Raw genomic sequence first — 18555 nt, 5'->3', positions numbered from 1 at the left:
AACACTATACAATATGGCGGTAGCGAGGAGTTGGAGCTATGGGGACGGCGTTTGTATCAACGCCTCCGAAGGAGCGGCAAGGCAAAATAGTCCACGACCTGCAGCGGCAACGGCGGCGGCTGAAGGACCAAGTGGAGCAAGAGATACGGCTGACACAAGCAAGGGTCGACGAGCACGGCAAAGCAGAAGGGATCATCGGCAATCTCCGGAGCTTAACGACGAAGATATGTGCGGCTTACCATGCTTCACGAGGAGAGTCCGAAAAACTCGAGTCCCCTCAGGATTCAAGTTACCCGACAACTTCAAGAAATTCGACGGCCTTCAAGATCCAGAGGATTGGCTAGTTGATTATCTCGAGATAGTGAAGCTTACAGGAGGAACCAGGGCAACAACTATGCAAAGCATCCAGGTGCATTTGAGTGGAGCCGCACGATCTTGGATAAAGAAACTCACTCCAGGATCTATCGATAGCTGGGAAAGTTTCGAGGACGTGTTCGTCAAGAACTTCAGATCCACGTGCAAAAAACCTGCGTTGTTAGAGGAGTTGAGAGCATGTCGACAAAAGCCAGATGAGCCAATGAGAAAGTACATCCAAAGGTGGAATATCATCAAAAACTCGTGAGAAAATATATATCGACGAGAGAGCAATAGATGCGTTTGTCGCAGGAATCAGGCGTGGAGATTTTGTCGAGGACTTAGGAAGGACCAATCCAAAGACAGTATCTGCGTTAATGGAGATAGCAAACAGATGGGCAGATGGAGAAGACGCTGTCCACAACAAACGGCACAGGTCACCAGAGGAGGACCGTGGTCGAAACTACCAACCGAGGCGACGATTTCCTCGGCAGTACCCAAACTATGACGCTCCAGGGCAAATTTCGGCAGGTTTTCGGGCAAACACAGGAGGAAACAACAGAGATGATTATCAGAGAAGCAGTGAACAGCGAGGTGATAACAGGGATGATTCTCGCAACAACAGGCAAAATAGCGGGCCTAGGTTCCCAAGGCCTTTCGTGTCCCACTGAAGAGATGATGAATGGGCCGTGTCAAATGCACTTTTTCCTCGACGACAACGGTAAAAGACGGTCGGGGCACCTGCGAAAAGGCTGTCGAAATTTTCGAGGCAATGCTAAGGTATACGGAGCACGCTAATGCGCGGGCAACACAGAGAAATCCTCGAGAACCCAGGAGCGAGATTCACTTGCCGCCTCCTCCCGCGATTACAGACGACAATCGGCATCAGCTCAGAATAGCGGCAGCACCTCCACCACCACCTTATGTTGATCCTAACTCCAACGGAGCGGTGTCGATGATTTAGAAGGGAAGGCCGTCCAATAGAGCTCAGAAAGTAATCTCACGACAGGTGTTTATGGCAGAAAAAATGCCTCCACCAACAGTTGAGTATCTTAATTGGTCAGGACAAGATATTGGCTTCACCATAGCAGATCATCCGCAGCAAGTTCCTCGACAGGGCGATCAGCACTTATTTTGCCAGCAGTTATCGCAGGATTTGATGTCTCTCGAGTATTCATAGACGGCGGCAGCAGCCTAAACCTTATGTATGCAGATACATTGAGGAAAATGAACATATCCTTAGCAAACTTGAAGCCAACAGACACAAGGTTCCACGGCATCACACCGGAGAAACCAAGTTATCCATTGGGGAAGATCAATCTCGACGTTCAGTTTGGGACCCGAGAAAATTATAGAATCGAGAGGCTGGAATTTGAAGTCGTGGATTTTCCGTCGCAATACCACGCTCTGTTGGGACGACCAGCATATGCTAGATTTATGGCGGTGCCACCCTATACATACCTGTTGTGGAGGTTGCCTGAACCAAAGGGACCAATCACAGTCAAAGGAAGCTTTGCCTTAGCCGATAAGTGTGATAAGGATTTTCATCGGCTATCAGAAACTTTCGGGATGCAAGCTGAGTATTTGGCGTCAAAAAGCATGACTGATTACGACGTCTTGCCCGGACGTTGGAAGGCCAAATAAAGAATCAACTTTCAATACCGAGAAAAATTCTAAGGAGGTGCAGATCCACCCGACAGACCCGAAAAAGACGACATCTTTCGCAAACGACATGGATATCGCATAGGAAAGCGCGCTCGTCGAGTTCCTCCGTGAGAACTGGAAAATCTTCGCATGGTGTCCAGCTGACATGCCAGGAGTACCCAGGGAACTTGCCGAGCACCACCTAAACTTGGATCCATTAGCGAGACCAATCAAACAACCTCTGCGGCGTTTTCGGAACCAAACCGCAAAGCTATGCTATCGAAGTAAATCGACTTAAGGAAGCTGGTTTTATCAAAGAGATATCTCTGAAGCCACATGGGTAGCTAACCCGAGTGATGGTGCCGAAGAAACACCACGGCAGTCCTTCGCATGTGCGTCGACTTTACGTGTCTCAATAAACATTGTCCAAAGGATCACTTTCCCCTCCCGAGGATCGATCAAATTATCGATTCCACGGCTGGATGTGAACGTCTTTCCTTCCTGGACGCATATTCTGGTTATAACCAGATCAGATTGAAAGAAGAAGACGAGGCCAAAACAGCGTTCATAACACCTTACGGCGTGTTACATTCTGAGAACAATGCCTTTCGGTTTAAAAACGCGGGAGCAACATATCGAGAGGATGATGCGAGGAAGTGTTTGGCGACACAGATCGGGAAAAACGTGCAAGTATACATCGACGATGTCATCATAACGTCAAAAGAGGGGGCAACACTGATCGAGGATCTCAAGGAAACCTTCGACAACCTCAACAAATTCTGCCTCAAGCTGAACCCGACGAAGTGTTCCTTTGGCGTCCCCGGCGGAGAACTTACGGGATTCCTAGTCTCGGCAAGAGGGATTGAAGCAAATCCCGACAAAATACAAGCTATCATAACAATGAGGAAGCCAACAAAGTTGAAAGAAATACAGCGACTAAGCGGGCGAGTCGCAGCTTTGAGCAGATTCGTCGCCAGGTTGGGAGAAAAAGCGTTACCATTTTACGCTCTAATAAAGCAAGGAGATAAATTCCAGTGGAACGAAGAGGCCGACAGAGCTTTCGAGGATTTGAAGCGCACAATCTCGACACCACCAATCCTGGTGGCGCCGAAGGAAATGGAACCTCTCCTGCTGTATATTGCAGCCACGCCCCAAGTGGTGAGCACGGTGCTAGTTGTCGAAAGAGAAGAAGAAGGAAAACTCCACGGAGTACAGAGGCCAGTATACTTCGTCAGCGAAGTTTTATCGCCATCAAAACAAAGGTACCCTCAGTACCAAAAGCTAGCATATGGAGTGCTCACAACAGCACGAAAATTGCGCCACTATTTTTCGGCACATCCGATCATAGTGGTCAATGAAGCTCCCTTGTCAAATATACTAAACAATCCAGAAGCCACGGGTCGTGTCTCCCTTTGGGGAATAGAACTTTCCCCTCGGAACACCACGTATGAAAAAAGAAAAGCAATCAAGTTGCAAGTTCTGCCGGACTTCATCGCAGAGTGGATGGAGTTGCAAAACACAGGACCTCCAGACTTGTCGAGAACCTGGACCATGAACTTTGATGGGTCCAAAAGACTAGAAGGAGCTGGCGCAGGAGTAGTACTCATATCACCTGAAGGCGACAAGTTGAAGTACATCCTTCGGATGACGTTCCCTAACGCATCTAACAATGAAGCAGAATATGAAGCTCTCATACATGGGATGAAGATGGCGAAAGCTTGCGGTGCAACTCGATTAAAAATCTTTGGCGACTCACAATTGGTGGCTCAGCAAGTCATGAACCAATGTGACGCAGTCAATGATAGCATGATGGCATACAAGGAGGTGTACAACGAGATCGAAAAGTTGTTTGATGGATGCGAAGTAAATCATATTAGCAGATTGAGCAACGACGAAGCCGACGTTCTTGCAAACATCGGGTCGCAATGCCTTGCAGTTCCGCCAGGTGTATTTTGGGAAGAGATAACAGAGAGATCTACAAAATCGACAAAATCAAAAAAGAAGGAGAAGAAACCCTCGGGGGCTACCAAGGAAGAACAAGAGGAAGAAGAAGATCAGGACCTGGTCATGATGATACAGATACCATGGATGCAGACGTACATATCGTACATCCTCAGGAAGGAAATACCCGATGATCCAGTTGAGGCAAGGCGAGTAATTCGACGCTCCAAGGCTTTCACAGTGATCAAAGGAGAATTGTACAAGCGAAGTATTTCAGGCGTCCTGCAGAGATGTGTCACACCCGAAGAAGGAAGAGTAATTCTGAAGGATGTACATGAAGGAATATGTGGCCACCACGCAAGTAGTCGAGCTATTGCAGCTAAGGTTTTTCGGGCAGGATTCTACTGGTTGACAGCAATCGAGGACGCCAAGGAAATAGTAAGAACTTGTGACGCATGTCAAAGGTTTGCCGCAAAACCTCACTCTCCAGCAGCAGAACTAACACCAATACCATTGTCATGGCCCTTTGCCCAATGGGGACTTGATATGGTGGGTAAGTTACACAAATCCTGGCCAGGAGGAAAGGAGTACATGCTAGTAGGCACATCGACAAATTTACAAAGTGGATAGAAGCGAAGCCGATAAATTCACCAGACGGAGCATCTGCAGTAAAATTCATAAAAGGCCTCGTCTTCAGATTTGGAGTGCCCCACAGCATCGTCACAGACAATGGCAGTAACTTCACATCCCACGAGTTTAAAGATTATTGCGAAGAAGTGGGTATCAAGTTACACTTTGCGTCAGTTGCGCACCCGCAGACCAACGGCCAAGTCGAGAAAGCTAATGGAATCATCTGCAACGGCATTAAGAAACGCTTATTAGCGCCACTAGAGAAAGCTCGACACACCTGGCCAGAGGAGCTGCCCAGTGTATTATGGAGCATACGAACAACACCAAACACAGCAACACAAGAAACTCCGTTCTTCTTGGTTCATGGAGCAGAAGCAGTATTACCAATCGAGATAGAGCATGACTCTCCACGAGTCGTAGAATATGATGAAGAGGTGTCGAGAAAAGCGCTAGAAGATGACGTCGATGCACTTGATGAAGCTAGAGATGAAATCTTGTCTCGGGTAACCAAATACCAACGGGATTTGAAGAATTACCACGATCGACGTTTGCGGCCAAGATCTTTTTCAGGTGGGAGACCTAGTTCTTCGGGTGACGCAAAAAAGTCATGAAAAACTCGAGTCACCATGGCTAGGCCCTTACATTGTCACGGAAGTAATCGGAGGAGGAGCATACGGGATAAAGGACAAGAAGACGGGGGTGGAGGAGCAAAACCCTTGGAACGCATTAGGCGCAACTCAGGCGGTTCTATGCCTAGAGTTGAAATATAGTCCTTGTAAAACTTCAATGTACTGAAAGGCCCGCGAGTTTTCAGACGCACTCTTTTCCTTTTTCGGGGCACCGAGTGGGGCCGGGAAAGGTTTTTAATGAGGCGGGCTCGCGGTGCTGCAATATAATAAAGATAGTGTCAATATAACTTTTCTTTATCGACATGCTCAAAGTCTCTGACCCGACGAATTTCAATATAGTTCCTCGAAAAAAAAAGCCTTGCCTTGGTATTAAAATACCTCGTGAGTCAATAAAAATACGAAACAGTACTCAATAAAGAAGCTCGGGGGCTGATATTCGCCATAAATACATATTAAAATAAATGCTTTGGTTCAAAACCTCGCAATATACAAATACAGTAAATAGCCACCGAAAGACTCGGGGGCTAGACAAATATAGAAATATGATGATTGTTTCACAATATAATCACAATCATGGGTTACAAAGAAGAGTTATCTACCAAAGGAAATTAATTAGTCATGGTTCAATATGTCATCAAGGGTAATTCTGTTTTCTTCAGGAGCAGCGCCAAGAAAATCAGCATAATGACCATCGGCAAAAAAGTCGGCATCCATCCGAAGAAGGTCTTCAATCATTTCTTCGGCTACAGGCGAAACCTTCGTGTTAATTCGGTCGACACCAACTCTTCGGCGCTTTACCTTCTGATGAACTTTCGCAACAACTTGGGTCGAGTCAAGATTTGAGTGGCAGATCTGAAGCATGATAAGAGCAAATGCGCGCCAGCTACCAGTTGAGCTTTGACAAAATCATGGATCCTGTGGGCATCCTTGAATTTCTCCATTAACTCGGGAAGAGTTTTTGGTTGAACGTTCCGAGGAAACATGGAGTTATAAACCATAGACAGGGTCTTGGTACAGAAATCAAGGAAGTCGCGAGTTTGAGAGGCGCGATCCTGAAATCTGACAATCTGGCGGGTCCTCTCTGGGGTAGCCCAAAACAGAGAACCATGATCAAGGGAAAGGTTAACAAGGAGGTTCGTACTAGTATTTATCCTCTCTTCTTCGGCAACAGCATCAGTAAAGGAACCTATTAAAACAACGGAGCAGAAAAACTTTAAGAGACGTAGCATGAAGACGGAAGATATTGAGGATGAAACAAGCATACCCGACATATCCATGCAAGCTTCATTCATCAACTCGAGCATGAAATTTTCTCGAGTAGTCGCCTTTTCAGCCTCGGAAGCAGCGATTTCCTTAGCAGCCACGGCCTCGCGAGCTCGCTGAAGTGCAATTTTTTCGGCTTCAGATGACTTACGAGATTTTTCCATCATCACAAGTGTTTGCTTCTTTGCATACTGAAGTTGCTGCCGAAGTTCATCCAATTCTCGCGGCAAGGAATCTTCGACAGGCGTAGCATCAGCAAGAGTTCTCCTTGAGCGAGAAGAAGAAGGCGAAACATTGGAAGGAGTGGAAGATGGAGTGTAGTTATCAAAAACCAACTGAAATTTAAAAGACAACATCAATCAACAAGCAAAAGATAGAGTTTTCATTAATCTTTCGGAGTAATTACAAAGGCCTTACAGTGGAGCTAATGAAGTACGTGTCGCCAGATAACTACTTTGGCGACAAGAGCAAAAGAAACAGAGAAAGAAAAACAAAGAGGCATGCAACTAGACCTCCGGCCTTGATGAGCTAGGAGTCGAAGTTGGTTTGATCCCGAGATAAGCCAAGATTTTCTTCGTGTTGGGCTTGGCTGCCTTAATCAGCGACCTCCATCTTGATTGCTCTATCTGATCGGTGTCGCCAACTGTCGTCCAATCAACGGTCTCTCCCATTGGTACATCGTAATAACCAGGGAACAACGGTGCTTTCGACAGCAATCTTCATATTTTCCTGACGCATCTTCAGTCCAAGGTCTTCTGACGAATTGAAGCTCTTGGCAAGGGTAAGGAAAGTCGGGGGCTCCTCTTTCTTCGGGAAGAAGTAGGGGAACAGCGTCGACAATCCTGCATTAGCATTTGCCACGCCTTCACGAATTTCGGACCCATGAAGCTCCAGATAAGAAAGTGCATCAAGGAGAGGGTCATTCACGGGATTCTCCAGATCAAAATCTTGGTTTGTTTGGTCTGCCACAGGAAACAAAACGTTGGTCAACAACAAGAAACAGCGGTTCTCATAAAAATAGAAGGGATCACTGGTATTACTATGAGTGCGTCGACTTTGTGATTTCAGGCGCTTGAGGATCCCTTGTTCACGAGCAGCTTGCGCAGCTTTATGCTCGACCAAAGCAGATTCAGCATCCTCAAGTCTTTTCTGCAGTTCTTCGACACTAGCAGCTTTTGCTTTGGCTTCATCAGCCTCGGCTTTGGCTTCGCTAGCAACAAGTTCGGCCTTCTTGCGAGCCGCCTCACTTTGCTCCAGTTTTTGAGCAAGTGCGTCGGCACGTTTATTGGCCTCTGCAAGTTTCTCTGTCGAGATATAAAAAAAAGGAGGGGAAGAAAGATCAAAAATCGCGACAAACAACAGGAGCAAAAAGTTAGAAAGAATGGCAAGTATAAAAGTTGTTACCTTCGGTTCTGCTGGCATATTCACGGTACCCAATGAATTGGGATCCGATGCGGATAAGATCTTTGATCATGGGCTATCAAAAAAGAACAAAGCAAGAGAAACATCGGCATGAAAAAAGAGTGAAGGCGTGAAAAAGCAAAATAGAGGAAATATAGATATCGACAAACTTACATCGTCCAAGAGCAAAGTAGAAGAACCGCCCAATTGAGGGGCAGGCTCAACAATCGTCTCAATCCTTGTCCTTTTTGGTGAAGGAGCAAGGGGGCTTGCTGGCGGAGTTGTGGTGACGACGCTTCGTTGAGGAGGCGAGGATTCTTCTTCTTCAACTAGCGTGTCTGAGGCAAGTACAGTATGTGACGTGCTTGTCCGAGGAGCCACGTCAACAGTTGGTACTTCTTCCTCGTCATCACTGTTGATCAAAAATCGATAGCATAAAAAGCAAGACAAGATAAACATTTCGAGTACAGAAATAAGGAGAAATAAAGATGACTTACGAGCTGACGAGGGATTCAATATAAGGATCATAAGCTGCCTTCGGATGAGAAGGAACAACTTTTTCAGCCTTAGAAGTGCCAGAATCCTCGGCGTCATTCCTTTTCCTTTTGTTCCTGGGGGAAACGGCGGGAGGGAAGGGTTTGCGTCGACTCGCTGGCTTCAGATTCAACTTCTTTTTCATGGGAAGCCGCAGATTTGTGAGAACCTGCGACTTCACTTTCAGGAAGAGAAGAACCTTGGTTGTCTTCGGCAACGATAGCTTGTTCTTCGACTTCTCCATCCTCAGGAAGAGGAGGAAGGGAAGCCATAGTAGGATGGTTCTGCAGGAAAATAGCGACAAAAGAAAAATTAGAGAGATATCAATATAATGAGATGCAGGGAAAGTTCGGAACAAGGCAAAAATTCGAGAAGACAAAATACCTCAGGGAGAGGATTGGCGGAGCTGTATGGTTCCACGCAGCAAGAGGAGGGAATAGGATCCTTCTTGTTCAAGCGGGAAATTCTTCGAATCAGCTTCTCCAAGTCCTTTGCAGAAAGATCATTGGAGAGCCTATTGGCGTCATTTTCACCAGCATACGTCCAAAGGGGATTTTTGCGAGCCTGAAGAGGCTGCACTCTAATCCTAAGAAAGTAGGTAGTGATTTGAACACCAGACAGCTCTTTGCCTCGAGTATTTTGAAGCTGATGAATACGAGACATAAGTGCTTCTGTCGCCTTTTTCTCTTCTTCGGACGCTTCAGCATCCCAGGAGCGGCGGCGCTGAATTTTGTCACTTCCGTCGAAAGGGACTATGTTGTGCTCAATAGAATTGGCACTTTCTTCGTGTATGTAGAGCCACCTTTTGCGCCACCCTTGGACAGAATCAGGAAATTTGACGTCGAAGTAATCAACGTCAGTTCGGACACAGATAACAACGCCGCCTATGTTATAGGTGGCGTTGTGGGAGCCATTGCGGCGGAGGCAGAAAATGCGTTTCCACAGAGCCCAATTAGGAGGGATTCCAAGGAAGCATTCGCACAGCGTGATAAAAATGGAAATATGAAGGATGGAATTGGGGGTCAACTGGTGCAGCTGAATCCCATAAACAAAAAGAAGGCCGCGGAGGAAGTCGTGAATTGGGGCAGAAAGGCCGCGGATGAGGTGATCAACGAAACTAACCCGGTACTCCATTGGAGGGTTTGGGTAGCTTTCTTCGCTGGGAAAGCGGATGGCGTCCTCTTTCTTCATCAGGCCAAGCCTCTTCAGCATGTTGACGTCTTGGTTGGAGATTTTAGATCTCTCCCACTCAAGATCTTCAGCGGCCATCTTGGACTACGGAGTCTTGTGGCGAGTGAGTCGCGTGCGCGGTGGCATCAACGGCCTTTGGAACAGCAACGTTCGTGCGTGCGGAAGATCAAAGAGAGTTGGGCGTAGTGGAAGTTTTTGCAAAGAGGAACAGATGTGCGGCGCAAGCGAAGGAGTGAACGGAGGTTGAAGAAAGGTTTATATAGGAATCGGGCGAAGCAATGCACCGTTGGATGAAGAAATCGTGTGGTGAAAAAAGATCTTGTAGATAAAGGGTAAAAAGGTATTTTTACTGAGATGGAATAGAACAGGCGTTACCGTACGTGCGCCAGGAAAAGCGGAGGACGTGTGTCCCCCACTTGCACGACGTGTCAACGTGGTGGAAACAATGGACCCACAAGGCAGAAAAATCACGACTATTAACAGAGATGAAGTAAATTTGACTAAGGGAAGCATGCCGACAAGAAAAATAAAAGCAGATTGGCGACAGGAGAAGTCATTGAATACTTCGGGAGCCTTTGATCAAATACAAGTTTTTGCCCAAATGCTCGGGGGCTACTTCGACAAAAGTAAAATTTCGAGTATGGCAATATAGAAATTGTGGGAGCCTACAACCAAGCACAAGTCCTTGGCTGTAGCCTCGGGGGCTACTCCCATCGGGAGCGCTGTTCGCGCACCCGAGAGATGAAAAGAAGATCATATCGAGAAATAATGACAATATAGCGGCAAGGTGGACTAAAATGTTGAGCCTACAACCAAGCACAAATCCTTGGCTGTAGCCTCGGGGGCTACTCCCATCGGGAACGCTGTTCGCGTGCCCGATGAAATTAAAAAAGAAAGATAGAAAAGCAAAAGAGTATATTTTGAGTTATAATTAACTCTACATATACTCCCATCGGGAGAGCAATATAAGTCATATTTGACTCGATAAAATGTGCTATTCCAACAGCCGGAAAAGCACTCGACAATATATTCTCAGAACGCCAAAGTTGCGATCAATTTCTGAATGCCGCAAATTTGCGAAGGTAAGACCCCAGATCCGTTCTGCTGGGCGTGGCATCGCCGAAGACTACGCTCTGCTACTTTTATCCGTATCAACAGATACGAAGAAAAATCCTAACGGACGCGTTAGGTACTCGATAAATTTGACTGGGACTCGACAGAATGGTAAGACCTTAAGCGGCACCTGTCGAAGTTTACACCAGTATCCCGAGATCATGTCCAGGGACGTGATCTTGAAGTAGGTTTTTGCGGATTGCCACTAGAGCAGTTAACTAGTACCTGATCCGTCAGATGAACTAGCCCCAACTACCATTATCCCTGTACAATATAGAATTTTATGTGAAGAAATATAAAAAAGTTAAAGCTCTCGAATAAAAATAAACAGTGGAGATTTTCCCTGACTCTACGATTCAAGCAAAATCTCGGGGGCTACTGACATAGGCATCCCAAATGGGCCTGCCGAAGATAGTACCCGGGGTTTACTGAAGGCCCAATACCCGAAGAATAAGAAGATTCGGGAGCCCAAGATATATTAAGGAAAGTTAGAGTTGTAATAGGAAGTGTTATTTGTAAATCTGGCGGGACGAGTTAGAAACCGTCCCGGACTCTGTAACTTGTACAAAACGAAACCCTCGGCTCCGCCTCCTATATAAAGGGGGAGTCGAGGGACGAAGAGATCATCGAATCATTGTTGCAAACCCTAGTTCTCATAATCGTCGAGTACTTTTCGGCTGAAACCTTCGAGATCTACTTGCCCTCTACTTCCAACTAAACCCTAGCCTACAATCCATAGGCATTGACAAGTTGATACCTTGTCACCAAGGGCCAAAATCTGGTGGTACGGGCATGGGGGATCGCTAGACCCGGAGACAGGGATGTGTGTTCACCGTAAGAAAGCGTTTAAACCCACCCAAGCCCTTATTGACGCAATGAACCAAGTTCAAGAGGGGAAGATCAAGTTCAACAGAGAGAACGACGCGCTGACATTTGCCCTCGGGAATCCTGAACACCCAGGACGTGTACGAGGCAAAGGCGCCATTCCGTGGAAACTAGGGTTTTCCCAGGACAATGACCCGTACGGTTACAGAAGCCGTAAGAGAAAGACGGATCGGGATGCAGATCTTGTGGGGCACTTGGCATCGGAACTCCATGAGGTGAAGCAGATGGTGTATCAACTAGTAAAAGAAAGATCGGCTGCATGGCCGCGTGAAGATCTCGGAAGCCAGCAGCGGAGAACAGCGTGGCTTCCACGGAAGCCCTGCCTGGTGCTAATGCACCCTTGCTGGCCCCGGCTGGTGCTAATGCACCCTTCACCTCGGCTGGTGCTAATGCACCGACGATCGAGGTTCGTGCACCGGAGCCTCACTACCCCGTGGTTGATGTAAAGGACATGAAAGAATGTGGTCTGCATTATCCAGTGGGGAACATTTCCACGAAGGTAGCTACCGGCAATGCTTTACCTTGTACACCTGGAGCACTCCACCACAACAACCCCATTGAAGATGGCTATGCTTGTGTAACGGTGGAAGACATAGTCCAAGGGTTTGAGGACCTGGAGATTGACTATGCTACACCCGAAGGGGAGAGAAGACTTGGAGATGTCAAGCGCCAGTTCATTCTATGGAAAAAGAAGTACATGGTGTTTCCAAACGAGGCGCCAAGGCTAACAAGTCCACCCCCCTCCGGTGGTGGTGGTGGTGGTGGCGGTGGTGTTGGTGGTTCACCTACACCTCCTTCACGTCAGCCGACGCCGCACCCCAATCCACAACCTCCGGCAGGTAAGCAGCCGCCGCCCCCCAATCCACAACCTTCGGCGAAGAAGCAGATGCAGGCGGACAACAAGGTAACTGATACGTCTCCAACGTATCCATAATTTCTGATGTTCCATGCTTGTTTTATGACAATACCTACATGTTTTGCTCACACTTTATAATGTTTTTATGCGTTTTCCGGAACTAACCTATTAACAAGATGCCGAAGTGCCAGTTCCTGTTTTCTGCTGTTTTTGGTTCCAGAAAGGCTGTTCGGGCAATATTCTCGGAATTCGACGAAACGAAGACCAAACATCATAATTCACCGAGACGGACCAGGACACCGAAGGGGAGTCAGAGGGGAGGCTTGGGGCCCCCACACCATAGGGCCGCGCGGGCAGGCCCCTGGCCGCACCGGCCTATGGGGAGGGCGCCCTGGTGCCCCTCCTGCGCCGCCTCTTCGCCTATATAAGCCCTTTCGACCTAAAAACGCGATACCAATTAATGAAACTCCAGAAAGACTCCAGGGGCGCCGCCACCATCGCGAAACTCCGTTTCGGGGGACAGAAGTCTCTGTTCCGGCACCCTGCCGGGACGGGGAAGTGCCCCCGGAAGCCATCTCCATCAACGCCATCGCCTCCATCATGCTCCGTGAGTAGTTCCCCCATGGACTACGGGTTCTAGCTGTAGCTAGTTGGTATTCTCTCCCCCATGTACTTCAATACAATGATCTCATGAGCTGCCTTACATGATTGAGATTCATCTGATGTAATCGGTGTTGTGTTTGTTGGGATCCGATGGATTGTTACATTATGATTAGTCTATATATAAAGTTTGTGAAGTTATTGTTGCTGCAATCTTGTTATGATTAATGCTTGTCACTAGGGCCCGAGTGGCATGATCTTAGATTTAAGCTCTATAATTATTGCTTAGATTGTATCTACAAGTTGTATGCACATGTCTATGTCCGGAACCAAAGGCCCCAAAGTGACATAAATTGGGACAACTGGAGGGGAAGGCGTAGGTATGAGGATCACATGTTTTCACCAAGTGTTAATGCTTTGCTCCGGTGCTCTATTAAAAGGAGTACCTTAATATCCAGTAGATTCCCTAGAGGCCCGGCTGCCACCGGCTGGTAGGACAAAAGATGTTGTACAAGTTTCTCATTGCGAGCACGTATGACTATATATGGAAAACATGCCTACATGATTAATAATCTTGATGTTCTGTCTTAATGCTATTTCAATCCTATCAATTGCCCAACTGTAATTTGTTCACCCAACACTTGTTATTGGAGAGTTACCACTAGTGTAGATAGCTGGGAACCCCGGTCCATCTCTCATCATCATATACTCGTTCTACATGTCATTGGAAGTAGTATCAACTATTTTCTGGTGCCATTGCTCTCATATTAATGCACTCTTTGCTTTCGTATTCTTTGTTACTACTGCTCTCATATTACCGCTGCTTTCACATCACCCCTGTTACTAGTGCTTTTCCAGGTGCAGCTGAATTGACAACTCAGTTGTTAAGGCTTATAAGTATTCTTTACCTCCCCTTGTGTCGAATCAATAAATTTGGGTTTTACTTCCCTCGAAGACTGTTGCGATCCCCTATACTTGTGGGTTATCAGTAACCTCCTCCAAGACTATTAACCCGGACCCTTATGTACCTAAGACCACAAAGGTACCGGAGCCATCACTGAAGCCTCTCCTCCCAAGGCCTTGGGAACTTAGTGAAGAGCAAACCAACTTGGTCGCGGCTGGTCAGTATGAGAAATGGAAGGAGGATATGGAGGCGGAAAAAGAGCCTGAGCCCAAGCCAGTATTTACTTAGAACGAAAAGAAGTGGGCTAAGTCATTTTTGACGACACCGTCCCAAGCCGAGAAGAATATGCCTAACGACTATGGACGTGAACTTCGTAGGCAAGCAAAAATATTGAAGGAGAAGAAAGCCTTGGCGGAGAAGGAGAAGAAAGCCTTGGAGGAGAAGAAAGTAAAAAAAGCGGGAAACAAGTTGCCCAGCTCGGGGAACAGAATAAACAATCGATCCCCCCGCTCATAGTGAAAGCCGCCGGTCCGGATGCTATGACATTGTCCTTCAGAGCCGATATGGATAAGGACTTTGAACTAATGGACCCCGCTATCATAGCAGCTACGGCAGAACAGGGAATGACTGTAACGGGTGCCAAAGAAAAAGCGGCCGAGTTCGGTATGACTCTTCGTGCATCGTTAGGCCTTGAGGATGCGTCAATGAGTGAGGTAGCATTTACATATGTGCCGAATGGGCCTCTCGTCGAGCCTGTGCGGGAAGAGAGTCTACCAGCACAAATGGGAAATCTGCTACGTTGGTACAAGGGTTTCATAAAAAATAAGGCCGGCAAAGAATATATTTATGCGGAAGTCAGACATGAGCATCACTTCAAACATTACTATGTAACAGTTCATATGAGTGAATTGTTCCAGCTGTTCAATCTGCGCGAGCTCGACAAATCTATCACCAGTTGCTACGTTCTTGAAGTGATTTATTTCTACCTCATCTCGTTCTTTCCTGCACTATATATATTGTCCTAACTATATTGTTGTGTACGCTATTATGCAGAATGAAGATTGGGGAATGCAGAAAAAGGAACATCCATGATGTTGGGTTCATTGACCCACATATCGTTAATGGATATGTGTTAGAAAGATTCCCCCGCGACGTGGAGAAAGACCTGTGGGATTTTCTTACAAAGCAGCAACTCAAAAGTCAAATTATATTTCATTACCATTTTGGGTGAGTGTTTCTTTCTTGAGCACATTCTATTTTGTTTACTCCATGCATGGTATGTCTAATCGATGAGTTATGCATGACTGTGCATGTATCGTGTCATGAGTTCCACACGGATTCTGCTAATAATTGAATTTCACACCTCCAGAGTTATCATCATGGACTCTCTGAATATGGATTCAAAGCTTTGGGTCAACATGAGAAATATGCTGCAAAAGTAATTATTTTCAATCATTTGCGCTCTATATCGATCGACCTTCGTTCATTTCCTAATATCAAGTAACTAATAACTCCCTTGTTCATTTAATTTTCCTTGCCCTGTAGGGTTTGGAGACGGTTCTCAGATGAAATGGTCGGTGAATTCAAACATGAGCTAGACTTTAGAAGGTTACTTAATGTGGATATTCAGCCACCGGGGACCAATCTATGTGGATACTATGTTTGTGAGTTCATCCGGAGACACACCTCTGAGCGGAAGCCGTCAGATAGCAACGTGCAGAGGAATAACTTGCGGAAGAGGCTTAGTCCAGAAGCTCGCTTCCGACCAATTCAAGAGGAATTAGCAGGATTTTTTTTATGAGGGAAGTCCTCCATCCTAAAGGAGAACACTATCACGAGGACGAAGAACTTCTGATGCCGTAAATTGTGTATGGAAACTTGTTCGAAGTTGTATATGGTCATCTGAGATTGAATATATATTGTATATTCCTCTTGAATTATTCTTGTTTCTAATTTCAAACTTGTTTGAAATTGTACATTCATATGCATGTATATAGTAGCGTAGAATATGTGTACTGAAACTTCTTCAAAATTAAAATAAAACACAAAATAAAATATAAAATAAATAAAACACTAAAAAGAAACCAGATTTAGGGGGGATAAAACCCTAAACCTGCGGAGGCCTTTAGTCGTCCTCCGCCCCGACGGACGCCTGGTGCCCACGTGGACGGGCCTTTAGTCGCGGTTCATAAGCAAGCAAACCGTGACTAAAGGGGGGAGCTTTAGTCGCGCTTAATTGGTCCCGGTTGCGCAACCGCGACTAATGGCAGTTGCGGATCGGGACTAAAGCCCCTTTTTCTACCAGTGCGATCTCTTGGCGCTTCGTCGTCCCGAGCCCTTTGTCTGCAATGGCACATCACATTGGCTCGTTCTTTACCAATGCGGAGAGAGCTTTTATACGTGTACTCCTGAGATATACATGAAGATGTGTTGCATCTCGCTAACGAGGGTCAAGATTCCCTAAGAACATCTTTTATCATGGTCCGCCGATTCTTAGTGTCACCTGTTAGATGTATATATATATATGTATTCTGTAGTTTCCCCATATGTTAGGGGCCTTCCTGCATATTTGCACATGTACATGTACTATATATTGTGGCCTCTGGCTCCTGGTAATACAACAAGCATATTTCCCTAACATGGTATCAGAGCAAAAATTGGTCCTCTAGTTTCTCGGCCGACGTTGCTTGTCCGGGATTGATACGTCTCAAACGTATCTATAATTTCTTATGTTCCATGCTAGTTTTATGAAAATACTCACATGTTTTATATACACTTTATATCATTTTGATGCATTTTCCGGCACTAACCTATTAACAAGATGCCGAAGTGCCGGTTCTGTTTTTGCTGTTTTTGGTTTCGAGAAATCCTACACGGAAATATTCTCGGAATTGGACGAAACAAAAGCCCACGGTCTTATTTTCCATGGAGCCTTCCAGAAGACCGAAGGAGAGACGGAGAGGGGCCACGAGGTGGCCACCCCACCTGGCGGCGCGACCAAGAGGGGGGCGCGCCGCCCTATGGGGTGGGCCCCTCGGGCGCCTCCTGACTCTGCCCCTTCGCCTACTTAAACTCTCCGTCGCGAAAACCCTAGTACCGAGAGCCACGATACGAGAAAATATACTGTGACGCCATCGCCGCCAATCCCATCTCGGGGGATTCAGGAGATCGCCTCCGGCACCCTGCCGGAGAGGGGAATCATCACCGGAGGGCTCTACATCACCATGCCCGCCTCCGGACTGATGTGTGAGTAGTTCATCCTTGGACTATGGGTCCATAGAAGTAGCTAGATGGTTGTCTTCTCCTCTTGTGCTATCATGTTTAGATCTTGTGAGCTGCCTATCATGACCAAGATCATCTTATTGTAATGCTACATGTTGTGTTTGTTGGGATCCGATGAATATGGAATACTATGTCAAGTTGATTATTGATCTATCATATATGTGTTGTTTATGATCTTGCATGCTCTCTGTTGCTAGTAGAGGCTCTGGCCAAGTTGATACTTGTAACTCCAAGAGGGGGTATTTATGCTCGATAGTGGGTTCATGCCTCCATTGAATGCAGGACGATGTGAGAAAGTTCTAAGGTTATGGATGTGCTGTTGCCACTAGGGATAAAACATCAATGCTTTGTCTAAGGATATTTGTATTGTTTACATTACGCATAGTACTTAATGCAATTGTCTGTTGTTTGCAACTTAATACTGGAAGGGGTGCGGATGCTAACCCGAAGGTGGACTTTTTAGGCATAGATGCATGCTGGATGGCGGTCTATGTTCTTTGTCGTAATGCCCTAAGTAAATCTCATATTAGTAATCATGATATGTATGTGCATTGTTATGCCCTCTCTATTTGTCAATTTCCCAACTGTAATTTGTTCACTCAACATGCTATTTATCTTTTGGAGAGACACCACTAGTGAACTGTGGACACCGGTCCATTCTTTTACATCTGAAATACAATCTACTGCAGTCATTGTTCTCTACTGTTCTTTGCAAACAAACATCATTCTACACACCATACGTTTAATCCTTTGTTTACAGCAAGCCGGTGAGATTGACAACCTCACTGTTAAGTTGGGGCAAAGTATTTTGATTGTGTTGTGCAGGTTCCACGTTGGCGCCGGAATCCCTGGTGTTGCGCCGCACTACACTCCTCCACCAACAACCTTCACGTGGCCTTCATCTCCTACTGGTTCGATAACCTTGGTTTCTTTCTGAGGGAAACTTGCTGTTGTACGCATCACACCTTCCTCTTGGCGTTCCCAACGGACGTGTGCTTTACCGTCACAAGCAGCTCTTTTTCTGGCGCCGTTGCCGGGGAGATCAAGACACGCTGCAAGGGGAGTCTCTCACATCCAATCTCTTTACTTTGTTTATTGTCTTGCTTTACTTTATTTTATTTTCTGTCTTGTTTGCTTTCTTTATATAAAAAACACACACAAATTAGTTACTTGTTTTACTTTACTTAATTTAGTTTGCTTTACTTATTTTTATTGCTATTAAAATGAATACTCCTAAGAACACTAAGTTGTGTGATTTCACTAGCACCAATAATAATGATTTTATATGCACTCCTATTGCTCCACCTGCTACTACAGCAGAATTTTAT

Source organism: Lolium perenne, chromosome 7 (assembly GCF_019359855.2).
Source record: "Lolium perenne isolate Kyuss_39 chromosome 7, Kyuss_2.0, whole genome shotgun sequence".
Classification (NCBI taxonomy): Eukaryota; Viridiplantae; Streptophyta; class Magnoliopsida; order Poales; family Poaceae; genus Lolium; species Lolium perenne.
Note: the sequence above shows the minus strand (reverse complement) of the source record.